The following is a 12,106-nucleotide window of genomic DNA, read 5'->3' as shown; positions in this document are numbered from 1 at the left end:
TCTCTCTCTCTCTTTAGCTGTAATAATGTTTGCTTTATATGTGTAGGTACTCCACTGTTTGGCTGCATATATGTTTAGGAGTGTTTTACCTTCTTGAAGAATTTATCCCTTTATTATTATATAATGACTATCTTTGTCCTTTTAACTGTTTTTGACCTAAAGTTTTATCTGATAAAAGTATAGCTATTCCTGCTTGCTTTTGGTTTCCATTTGCATGGATTATCTTTTTCCATTCCTTTACTTCCAGTTTATATATCTCTTTACAAGTGAGATGAGTTTCTTTAAGGCAGTGTATGGATGGGTCATGTTTTTTAATCCATTCAGCCAGTCTGTATCTTCTAAGTGTAAAGTTTAATTCATTTACATTCAAGGTTATTATTGATATGTGAGGACTTATTTCTGTCATTTTGTTAGTTGATTTCTGTTTATTTTGTGTGTTCTCTGTTTCTCTCTCTCTCTCTTTAACAATTGTGTCTTTTTGGTTTTCTGTATTGGTAACATTTGAATCTTTTCTCTGACTTCAGTGGTTTGTTCTACCAGTGGTATTTATGTTTCAGGATGGTAGATACCATTCTTTCACTTCTGGGTATAGGACTCCCTTAAGCATTTCTTGCAGGGCTGGTCTAGTGGTGAAGAATTCCCTCAGCTTTTGCTTGTCTGGGAAAGACTTTATTTTTCCTTCATTTATGAAGGATAACTTTGCTGGGTATAGTATCCTCAACTGGCAGGCATTTTCTTACAGGACTTTAAATATATCATGCCATTTTCTCCTGGCCTGTAAGGTTTCTGTGGAGAAATCTGCTGTTAATCTGATGGGTGTTCCCACTAGATGCTTTTCACTTGCTGTTTATAGAAATCTCTCTTTCTCTTTAAATTTTGACAGTTTGACTATAATTTGCCATGGGCAAAACCTTTTGGAATTGTATCTATTTGGGAATCTCTGTGCCTCCTGTATTTGGATATCTAAATCTCATTAGACTTGGGAAGTCTTTATCTGTTATTTCATTAAATAGGTTTTCTAATACTTTTTTTTTAATCTTCTGGGACAGCAAAATTCAAATATTTGGTCACTTTATGGTGTCTCATATGTCACATAGGCTTTGCTTATTCTTTTTTGTATGTATTTTTATTTGACTGGGATATTTCAAAAGTCTTGTCTTAAAATTCTGAGATTCTTGATTCTACTTGATTTAGTCCACTGCTGAAGCTTTTCAATACATTTTACATTTCATTCAATGAATTTTCTATTTGGTTCTGGTAAATTTCTCACTTATTTCCTGAATTGTTTTTCTGATATTTTTGGATTGTTTTAAAGTATTCTCTTATAGCTCACTGAGCTTAATTTCAATATTTTGAATTGTTTTTCTGGGATTTCGTAAATGTCTTTTAGATTGGGATCTGTTGCTGGAGAATTATTGTGTTCCTTTGGAGGTTGCTTATGTTCCTGTGTCCTTATGTTGACATCTGTGCATCTGGTGTAACAGTTACTTATTCCATTTTTTAAAAATTTCCATTGTTAGGAGAAGACTTTTTCCTGACCATTTATGGTGTTAGTTGCATAGGACACTTTTTGGCATTGATTCTCAATGTGTGCAGTAGGGTAATCTCTGTATGATTTCTTCATCTGTAAACAGCATCAGTGGTGTCTCTGTTTGCTAGGTGGCTTGTAGCACAGTTGCTAGTGGAGGCTGTGATGAAGTTTTGCTGAAATGTGGGACACCAGTTGGGCCAGACTTAGGGCCCTATGGGTGGCAATGGTGGGTTGAGCCTTGGCCCCCAGGGTGGTGTACACTAGCACCAGTGTTAGCAGGTGCAGGGAGGTTGATTCTTGGGCCTCTAGATGACTTGCTTGGGTGCTGGGAATGACAGTGGTAGGTAGGTTCTTGAGCACCTGAGCAGTGGTTGTGGCACGGGCAATGGCAGTAAGTGGTGGGACAATTCTCTAGGACCTAGGGGTCCATGCCAGTGTTGGCAGTAGCTGTGATGGGCTGGGTCAGCCATTGCACAGGCCCTGAGGTGATGGTAGTGGCAGGTTGGGTGGGCATGACACTGGGAGGTGTGCTCAGATGCCAATGGTAATGGATTGTGCTGGGCGATCCCCACGTCCCTGGACAGCATGCTCAGGTACTGGGGGTGATAGAACCAGGCAAGATGGTTCTTAGGCCCCATGTTGGTACATTCAGGCTCTGGCTATGGTTGGTGGGCAGCAGGGGAGCGGGATGATCCACCGGCCACAGGTGGATGCTCAGGTAGAGGCAGCAGCAGCAGCTGTGCTGCTGTTCTGCTACTGGAGAGGGTGAAGTCACTTTCAACAGGAGCAATTGGAGGCAGGTGGCTGGGGCATGCTTTGCTCATCCTATGTCCCCCCACCCCAAAACACAAACACACAGTTTGCAGCAAATGGAATTTGTCCTCAGGTGCATGGAAATGTGTGATTGTCCCTCTGCTGGGGAGGCAGTGTGACTGCCAGTGGTTCTGCCTTGGCCCTAGCAGGGAATGTCAGTGGGACCCCAGAGATATGGAGATGCGGGGGCTGTTAGGCCCCAGGGCAGGACACAGTCTGTGGGAGCTGGGCTCTCAAAATGATGCCATACTGCAGTGGCTTAGGATTCAGGGGTTTGTGGGACTGGGCATGAGCTCCCTCTCTGGATCAGTGGCATTGTTCAATCTCCAGGTAGCTCCCTCTGTTAGTCTCAGAGCCCATAAGGGTGAAGGGCCTTTTCCATGGTTAGGTTGGTAGGAGTCCGTAGTGGAAACGTGGACTGCTGAGGGTCTCTCACTTACACTTTCCTTGCATTAGGGAACCTCTCTAGGCTTCCAGCCAATCCCAGCCTAGCAGTCTGCCTTATTTCCCTCTCCTTTCTTGCTTTCGGGTACTCCTGTCACTTCTCTGGTGAATTCCAGTGTGCTCCCTTAGACGACCTATTCGAAGTGTGATTATCTGCTTACTATATTGGTTCCTTTCCATGGAAGAGGCAAGTAGCAGATACATCTATTCAGCCATCTTGAAGCCCCTTCTTAAAAAAAAAAAAAAAAAAAAAAAAAAAGATTTTAAGGGGAAAAATCCTCTCTGAAATTTTTGCTAATTGTTTTATATAAAAATGTAAGGGATTCTCTCTGAAGCATCTCAGTTATTATAGTTAGTTTTGCCTTACTTGAAAAACCTTCCTGCTCATAAACTACCTGCCTTTGGCCAGGCGTGGAGGCTTACGCCTGTAATCCTAGCACTTTGGGAGGCCTAGGCGGGTGGATCACGAGGTCAGGAGATGGAGACCATCCAGGCTAACACGGTGAAACCCCGTCTCTACTAAAAGTACAAAAAATTAGCCGGGCGTGGTGGCGGGCGTCTGTAGTCCCAGCTACTCGGGAGGCTGAGGCAGGAGAATGGCATGAACCTAGGAGGCGGAGCTTGCAGTGAGCCAAGATCGTGCCACTGCACTCCAGCCTGGGCGACAGAGCAAGACTCTGTCTTAAAAAAAAAAAAAAAAAAAATTCTGCCTTCTCAGAGCCAAAGGACTATAGCAGCCCGAAAGAAACGCCATATTCCCTGAACATCAGAAACTTCAGATTCAGGATAAATAACAAATTACTAAGTAGTTATCATTTGTGTTTTCTAGAACACGAAGTGACTTGTTACATAGATGTTTGTTACTGTTTTCTACCACTCTTTAGACCGTATTCTTTCATTGGCTAGATTTTACTTTTACTTTGTCTTTAATCTCAATAGCAGATGTCTTTTCTAAAAATGTTATGTCAGAAAAAGGAATGACCTTGTAAGTAATCTTAATACTTGTATCTGATATTTAAGAATTTGTGCTTTTTAGCTTTTGTAGAAAAGAATGCTGAGAGAGAGTCACACAGAAAATTAGGGAAGTAATTGTCAAGGCTCTTCTAGACATAGTAAACAGACCTATAAACAAACCTTCCTATTCTCTTTGTAAAATAATATCCTAGCTTGCTTCTAAGGTTGGCAGTGAAGGACAGTCACTCTGTGTGTGGGGGAGCAGTTGGACTTTTAAGCCCTTATGCTGCTCCCATTGTCCCCACACTCTGCAAAGCCCCATTTCCCTGAGTTGTCTCTCAGATTCTGGCAAGCTTTCAGATATCAGTCTCAGACGGTGTACCTCCCTTCTCTGCCACCCTGCTGCTTTCAGCAGACTACCTCTTCATAAGCACTGATAAGACTGTTAATCTGTCAAGACTACCACAGGCCCCAAACCCCAGGAATTCCAGTCCATAAGCAGTATAGCTGGTTTTGGAACCCACCCTCCATAAAGGTTGTGGTCCCACGAGATTGTCACAAAGTAGTTTTTATTCAGGTTAGATATACATGGCATAAAATTTGCTCTTTTAACCATTCAGTGGCATTAAGCACATTCACAGTGTTGTACAACCATCACCACTATTTATTTTCAGAACTTTTTCATTATCCCAAACGAAGCTCTGTTCACATTAAACATTAAATCCCCATACCCTTCTTCCTGAAGACTCTGGTAAGCTCTATCTACTTTCTGTCTTTATTAATTTGCCTATTGATATGTCATATAAGTGGAATTATACAATATTCTTTTGTGTCTGGCTAATTTCACTTAGCATAATATTTTCAGGGTTCATCCATGTTGTAGCATGTATCAGAATTTTGTTCCTTTTTAAGACTGAATAATATTTCATTGAATGTATATACCACAGTTTGTTTATCCATTCGTCTGTTGGACATTTACACTGCTGCTAACTTTTGGCTATTGTGAATAATGCTGTGCTATGAACTTTGATGTACAAGTACCTGTGTGAATCTTTGCTTTCAGTTCTTGTGGGTATATACCTAGAAGTAGAATTGCTGAATCATATGGTATTTCTGTGTCTAACTTTTTTGACAAACTGCCAAACTGTTTTTCACAGCTGTTACATCATTTGTCATTACCACTGTCAGTTCACAAGTGTTCCCATTTCTTCACATCCTCACCAATTCTTGTTATTTTCTGGTTTTGGCATGTTTTGCTTTGTGGCAATTGCCATCCTAATGAGTGTGAACTGGTATCTCATTGTGGTTCTCATTACATTTCCTTAATGACTAGTGATGTTGAGCATTGATTCATAATACCTGTTGGCCATTTGTATATCTTCTCTAGAGGAACATCTATTCAAGTCCTTTGCCCATTTTAAATTGGGTTCTTTGTTTTTTGTTGAGTTGTAGGAGTCCTTTATATATTCTGGATGTTAATTCCTTATCAGATATATGATTTGCAAATATTTCTTCCCATTCTGTAGGTTGCCTTTTGACTGTTAGTAGTGTCCTTTGATGTACAACAAAATTTTAATTTTTATGAATTCCACCTTTTTTTGGTTACCTTTGCTTGGCACCCTTGTCAGATATCAGTTGATCATAAATGCAGATTTATTTCTGGGCTGTCTAGTCTATTCCACTGATCTGTATGTCTGTCCTTATTCTAGTACCACATTGTTTTGATTACTGTAGCTTTATAGTCAGTTTTGGAATCAAGAGGTGTGAGTTCTCCAACTTTATACTTCTTTATCAAGATTGTTTTAGCTTGTCGTTAAATTTTATTTCCTGCTCTGCTTTGTGATTGCCTTTTACTAACAACAGTGGCTTAAATTTATTGAGCAGAGTGCCAGATACTATGTTCAGCATTTAAAATGAATTATCTCATTTTATTTGCACAGCGACCCTATTAGGTATTGATAGCATCCCCATTATACAGATGAAGAAACTGAGACACTAAAAGGTTATTTGAACTCATGCTTGTAACTGTGACATCATATTACTTAGTTACATTTACTGCATCTGTTTAAACATTTCCTAAAGTTCAAAAGAAATATCACTTTATAGACTTTATCTTAAAATGAAGAAGTGTGCACAAAAAATGAACAATAATATGCAGCAGCCCTGTTTGAGCGCTTTGAAAACTGAAAACTTAGGGAGGCTTGACCCTCTAACCAAACCCTCTACTGCCCCTGTGTACCTGGTTGAGGGAAAGAGTGTGGGGCTAAACTCTGAGCACATTTCTCCTGGCCATGTCTTGTGTGTGCCCTTCCTGATAAGAGGAAGGGTTACATCCTTTTATAATTTGTCCTGCAGAGAGGGAACACCTTTATTCATTTTGTATACTCAGAAGTATTACTGTTTTGCAACTAACAGAAAAGAACCTTATGAGTAGCAACAGCCTACACCCAGGTACCACCTGATTTGCATAAAGATCCTATCTAGATTCTTAAGCTTGCATTTCCCACTCTCACTAGGTTTCTGTTTTGTTTCATTTTTTACCTTTTTGGCCTATTGCAACTTTTCTGGAAACTAATCTACCTATTTACCAGGTGCACGTAACTTGTAAAAAAAATGATTTGCGGCTGTATCATAGCCTGGTGGACACAGACTTTAGGCCGCCTGAGATCTATTCTTGTAATTCATCCTGTTTCAAGATTCATAATTAAAAATAGGAACATAGTATTTTGACTTTTTAAAACATTTGTTGAATCTACAAATACCAATCATGGTTATTATGATAGCAGTTTGTCCTACCTGAAGGATTAGTGCTACACTGAGTAAACAAACCAAAGTAGTTCACATTTCTTAAGTAATTCAGTGATTTGTTCTTTATGCCCTCTACTTTCTTGTAAGACATCGGGCACAGACAACTGTTACACATTACAAGTTGGGTGTCCCTTATCCAAAATGCTTGGGACCAGAAGGGTTTCAGATTTCAATTTTTTGGATTTTAGAATATTTGCATATATGTGTTGATGAAGTGTCAAATTCTGTAAAATATTTGAAGAGATTCATTTGGAGCCAAATATGAGTGACCAGTGGCCTGTGACACAGCCCTTAGGAGATCCTGAGAACATGTGCCCGAGGTGGTCAAACTACAACTTGGTTTTATACATTTTAGGGAGACATAAGACATCAATTGATATATGTAAGATGTACATTGGTTTGGTACATCTGGAAAGGCAGGAAATCTGGAAGCAGGTGCCTTCCAGGTTACAGGCAGATTCAAAGATTTTCTAGTTGGTAGTTGGCTGAGTTGTTATCTGGAATCAATAGAAAGGAATGTCTGTTTTAAGATAAGCAGTAGTGGAGACCAAGGTTTTATCATGCAGATGAAGCCTTCAGGTGGCAGCTTCAGAAAGAATAGATTGTAAATGTTTCTAATCAGACTTAAAGCATCTGTTCTATCAGTCTTAAGATCTGCTTTAATGTTAATGCTGCTCAGCTGTGTCTGAATTCCAAAAGGAAGGAGGGAATAATGAGGCCTGTCTGACTCCCCCTTCCCATCATGGCCTGAGCTAGTTTTTCAGGTTAACTTTGGAATGCCCTTGCCAAAAGGAGGAGTCCATTCAGATTGTTGTGGGGCATAGAATTTTATTTTTGGTTTACATACATAATGAGATATCTTGGAAAAGGGACCCAAGTCTAAACATGAAAGTTATTTACGTTTCATGTATACCTTATGCCCATAGCCTGAAGGTAATTTTAGACAATATTTTTTTAAATTGTGTGTATGAAACTAAGTTTGTGTACTTGAGCCATCAGAAAACAGAGGTATCAGGTGTGGGATTTTCTACTTTGGAGCATCATGTGAGCACTGAAAAAGTTGCAGATTTTGGAACGTTTTGGATTTTCTGATTAGGGATGCTCAACCTGTAGTATATTTGACTTATCTCTGAAACATTTCCTTTTGAGCATGCTTAGGGACTCTCACAAACACTAAAAGTTCTTTTTAACTATAGTAACTATTTTCTTTTAGATGATAAAATAATCAGCACATGGCCTCTGGCAGCCTTCCCTTCAAACTGACCTCTTTATTCTTTAAACACTACCCCCTTCTGACAGGGTGTCTCATAGATCATCTTGATTCTTTTTTCTCCAAATGTGGAACGGCCTATTCACCAAGTTTTTTTTTTGTAGAAAATAGTGCTAATGACCAAAATCTGGGCATTAGATGTGCACTTCATATTGTTTCATATAAAATATTCAGAGTAGAAAAGAGTGAAGACAGAGCAATAAAAAATTTTCTTCTTTTAAAAGGGCATATATTTATGTTGGCAGTTCTAATTAACCTCTACCTTTATTTCATCTCTTTAAACCAGTTTCCTCCTTTTCCATTATATGATCTTACTCAATAATGTGTTCAAATTACAATTTTGGTCCTCCCTTCTGCACTCCCGCCAAAGTTAAAAGGCTCTTCTTCTTTTGTAACTCTTGGCACTAGTGCCCTGGTATTGCATTCAAAGTATGCAGGTTCTGACTGTCCCCTTGTCAGCATCGTTTGTCCTTCAGCTCTCTGAAAAGAAAAAGACATTGCAAAATTTTTCTTACGGAATACGAAAGTATATAATGCACTCATAGATTTCCATAAACTTAGACGTAGCATGAAGGGAACAAAGACAGATTCAAGGTTTTCTGGATTTAACCAAAACACTCCTTTTGCTTTGCACTTTGATGGTAACAATGTCATTTATCTTTTATTACAGTCAGCTTTGGTGTTGAAATTTCACATATAATGTGTTCATTCGCTGTTGTAGCAGTCAACTTTTTAAAAGCCAATTTAAAATGACAGAAAATATGCCCAAAGTAATGTTAAGAATCATAATCATAATAGATCTTTAAAATTTAAAAAACTTAAAGTATAATAATTTCTTTAGGTACATATTGTCGTAACATTGTCTCATTCAGTAAGAGTCACTCTATAAAAGACATCAAGACATTTGGATCATAGCATATTTTCATTATAGTTTTTATATAGTTGTCTTACATTCTTGATCAATCTCTAGAGGTTTTCTTTTCCACATGAGTATAGAGAATTTAGTTAATTTAACTGCAAAGAGTAGACTTGGTGACAATAATACAATTTTAGGGTGAATTAAAACATGTCAGTCTCCTAATCTCATAAGCTATGATTTTCATATTATCTTCGTAGAAGAGAAAAAACCCACAAACTCACTTTTTCCTCGTGACTTGGTAAATAGGTTTCAATAAGATCATAGATGTAAAATATCATTGGCCTTCCATATCCAAGGGTTCCACATGCCTGGATTCAACTAACCATGGAATGAAAATACTCAAAAAAAGAAAAACAATAAAAAAGTACAAATTTTAAAACAATATAACAACTATTTACATAGCATTTACATTGTATTAGGCATTATGAGTAATCTAGAGATGATTTAAGGTATGTGGAAGGATGTGAGTAGGTTCTGTGCAAATACTATGCCATTTTATGTTAGAGACTTGCATATTCTTAGATTTTGGTATCCTCGGGGAGTCCTGGAACCTATCCCCCTACAGATACTAGGGGATGGGTATATCTTTTGCCAAAATCTTATCAGTATCAGAATGACCACAGATAATGCTTTCATCTTGGACCCTAGCAAAGCCTGGGGCCGTCGTATCTTTTTTTTTAATTTCTTTTTTTCTTCTTTTTTTTTTCCTGTGGTTTTTCAGAGATAGCCCTCACCAAGTGCTAGAGCACTACTTCTTAAACTATCCATAGTAAGAGAATAACATTTTTTCCCTAACCTGTTGCCAATCAATATGTTGTCCTACTCCTATGACTAATATGTATCTTTTTTTTTTTTTGAGACAGTCTCGCTCTATTGCCCAGGCTGGAGTGCAGTGGTGCAATCTCAGCTTACCACAACCTCTGCCTCCTGGGTTCAAGTGATTCTCCTGCCTCAGCCTCCTGAGTAGTTGACACTACAGGCGTGTATCACCATGCCTGGCTAATTTTTGTATTTTTGGTAGAGACGGGGTTTCACTATGTTGGCCAAGCTGGTCTCGAACTCCTGACCTCATGATCCACCCACCTCAGGCTCCCAAAGTGTTGTAATATGTATTTTGTACTACATGTGGCACACCACGGGAGTTTGATGAACCCCAAGCTGGCTTATACCATGTTCAGTGAAATGAGACTGATACATGCTCAAATGTCATGGCCATGTCAAATTACTGCAAGTTGTTGAACACTTAATCTCAATTTCTTTACTTATAGGTTATTAACAGTCTTCAGACCACAAGTTTAGTTGCACTGTAGTTGAGAGTCTCATTTTGTCTGTCTAGGCACAGTTGCTTTTAGTCAGGAAAAGTGGCACTGCTTGAAGGCTCTGTATGATTCTGAACTCCATTGGGAATGGGAGTTCTGATTGCCCTTTCCAAAGAGCTGCCAAATTCTCACCCTCAGCTGCCTTTGGGTCAAGATAAGGCCTGTTTCCCCTTTGGGGCTAGACTCCTCTGCACCTATATCTTCCTTTCTCTTTTCTTCCTCAGACTGAGTAAGCTCATTGACTTACCTTCAAATTCATTAATTCTTTCTTCTAACTGCTCAAATATGCTGTTGAGCTCCTCTCATTATTTTTTTATTTCAATTATTATACTTTTGAATTCCAAAATTTTTATTTGGTTCTTTTTGTAATTTTTATCTGTTTATTGATTTGTCTTCATGCCTTCCTTTATTTAGACATCGTTTCTTTTAGCTATTGGAACATATACCCTAAATTCCTCTGTTTTATTCATCCATCTGTGTGTGTCTCTTAATTCTGTCACCTTTTCTCTAAAGCCACTGCCTCTGACTTAGTTCAGTCCACAATAAACTCATACCTGGATTATCTGAATTACTGTAGAAACCTAATTTCTTCAAGTATTATTTGCTCCAGACTTTCTCTCCTTTCCTCTTGGATTTTTAGTTACCTATATGCTAGATCTTTTTCATATATTCCTAATCTCTTTCACACTTTGTTTGGTTTGTTTTTTCTTTTCTTTGTAGTTTAGTTACTATAACAGTTGATCTGTTGTCACGTTTACTAATCCCTGTCTCTTCTGTATACAGTCTGCAATTAAACCCACCCAATAAGTTCTTAGAGTTCTTAATTATAAATATTATATTTTAAAAATCTTAAATATCTCTTTGATTCTTTTTAAATAGATTTTAGTTCTGTCAAAATTTTTCTTTTTAGAAATTTTTGTGCTTTTTAAAAAATATATTGATAGTTATTTTAAAGTCCTTGTCTAAGTAATCTTTGGGGTTTTTTATTGTCTTTTTTTTTTTCCTGTTTCATTTCAATATTTGGTCCTTTTCTCTTTGCATGACTTTTTTTTTTTTTTGTGAGAGCCAGAAATTGATGAAAAGCTGTAGAAGCAAAGAGCTAAGGTTTGTTCTGGTAGCCTGAGTGCCAGGTGCTCACTTGCTTCTGTTGAAGCTTGTTTTTAGGCTTTGTGAAGGCTCTACTATTTTTGTGTCTTACTTCTAGGATCTGGCCTTACTGGGTCTCAAATCAAAGTCTACAGTGTATATAGTACTATATAGTACTTGAACTTTGGTCTCTGTCTTCTCAGTACTATTTTATAGCTGTGGTTTCAACCTCTCCGTTTCTCTTTCCTTCTGGCTTTTGTAGAGGTGTTACCATGTATATGTGCAGGATAGGAGTCAGCAAATGACTTGAGAGGAATTTGTATGGAGATTTTTCTGGTTTCCTGCAGTTTCCTTCTCTCCTACCCTCTCACCCTGCATCCTGCCCTCAAATCTCAGCACTTTGGCAGCCCGTACTTTGACTTCTGCTTTCCAACTCAGTATTCCTCCAGGACGCAATCTGGGGACCCAGGGATGAAGTTTAGGTGAATGTGGAGCTTGCTGATTATGCCTCCTGCTTTCAAGGACCATAATGCCTCACTTCTTGATTGGTGGTTGCTTCCCTGACCACATGCCTCTAAACAGCAGTTTATATGTTTTCTTCAGCTTGTATAGTGGATTAGAACTTGATTTCTAAGATGTTGATTTTATAATTTAATTTTTATAAGCCATTTTATTTTCCTTATATCCAAGCCTTTAAGTTGAGAGGGGAGGTGGAGAGGGCTTCATTTACTGCTGATAATTAAAATAAATATTCATCTCTCTTAAGTGGTTTATGGAGAGTAATTTTCATACAATTTTACGTTGGGATATGAAAAACAAACACAAGTGAAAGGAATTGTTTTTGAGAGAAGGCTTAATGTAAAAGGCTACACAAGTATAAAATTGTTGCACATAATGTATTCCTTAATTTAGAGAATATTAAACTAGCTCCTCTATTTAATCAGAAATATAGAAAATTCTAT

General features: G+C 38.1%; 1 protein-coding gene across 4 annotated transcripts in view; it reads left to right on the top strand.

The window, feature by feature from the left end:
* The window catches only part of UGGT2 (UDP-glucose glycoprotein glucosyltransferase 2), a 252,929-nt gene that overhangs the window by 91,951 nt on the left and 148,872 nt on the right, over positions 1–12,106 (top strand). The window lies entirely within an intron of this gene.

The sequence above is a fragment of the Pan troglodytes genome, chromosome 14, assembly GCF_028858775.2.
Source record: "Pan troglodytes isolate AG18354 chromosome 14, NHGRI_mPanTro3-v2.0_pri, whole genome shotgun sequence".
Taxonomy (NCBI): domain Eukaryota; kingdom Metazoa; phylum Chordata; class Mammalia; order Primates; family Hominidae; genus Pan; species Pan troglodytes.
The sequence above is the reverse complement of the archived record's forward strand: the minus strand, read 5'-3'. Positions and strand labels throughout refer to the sequence as shown.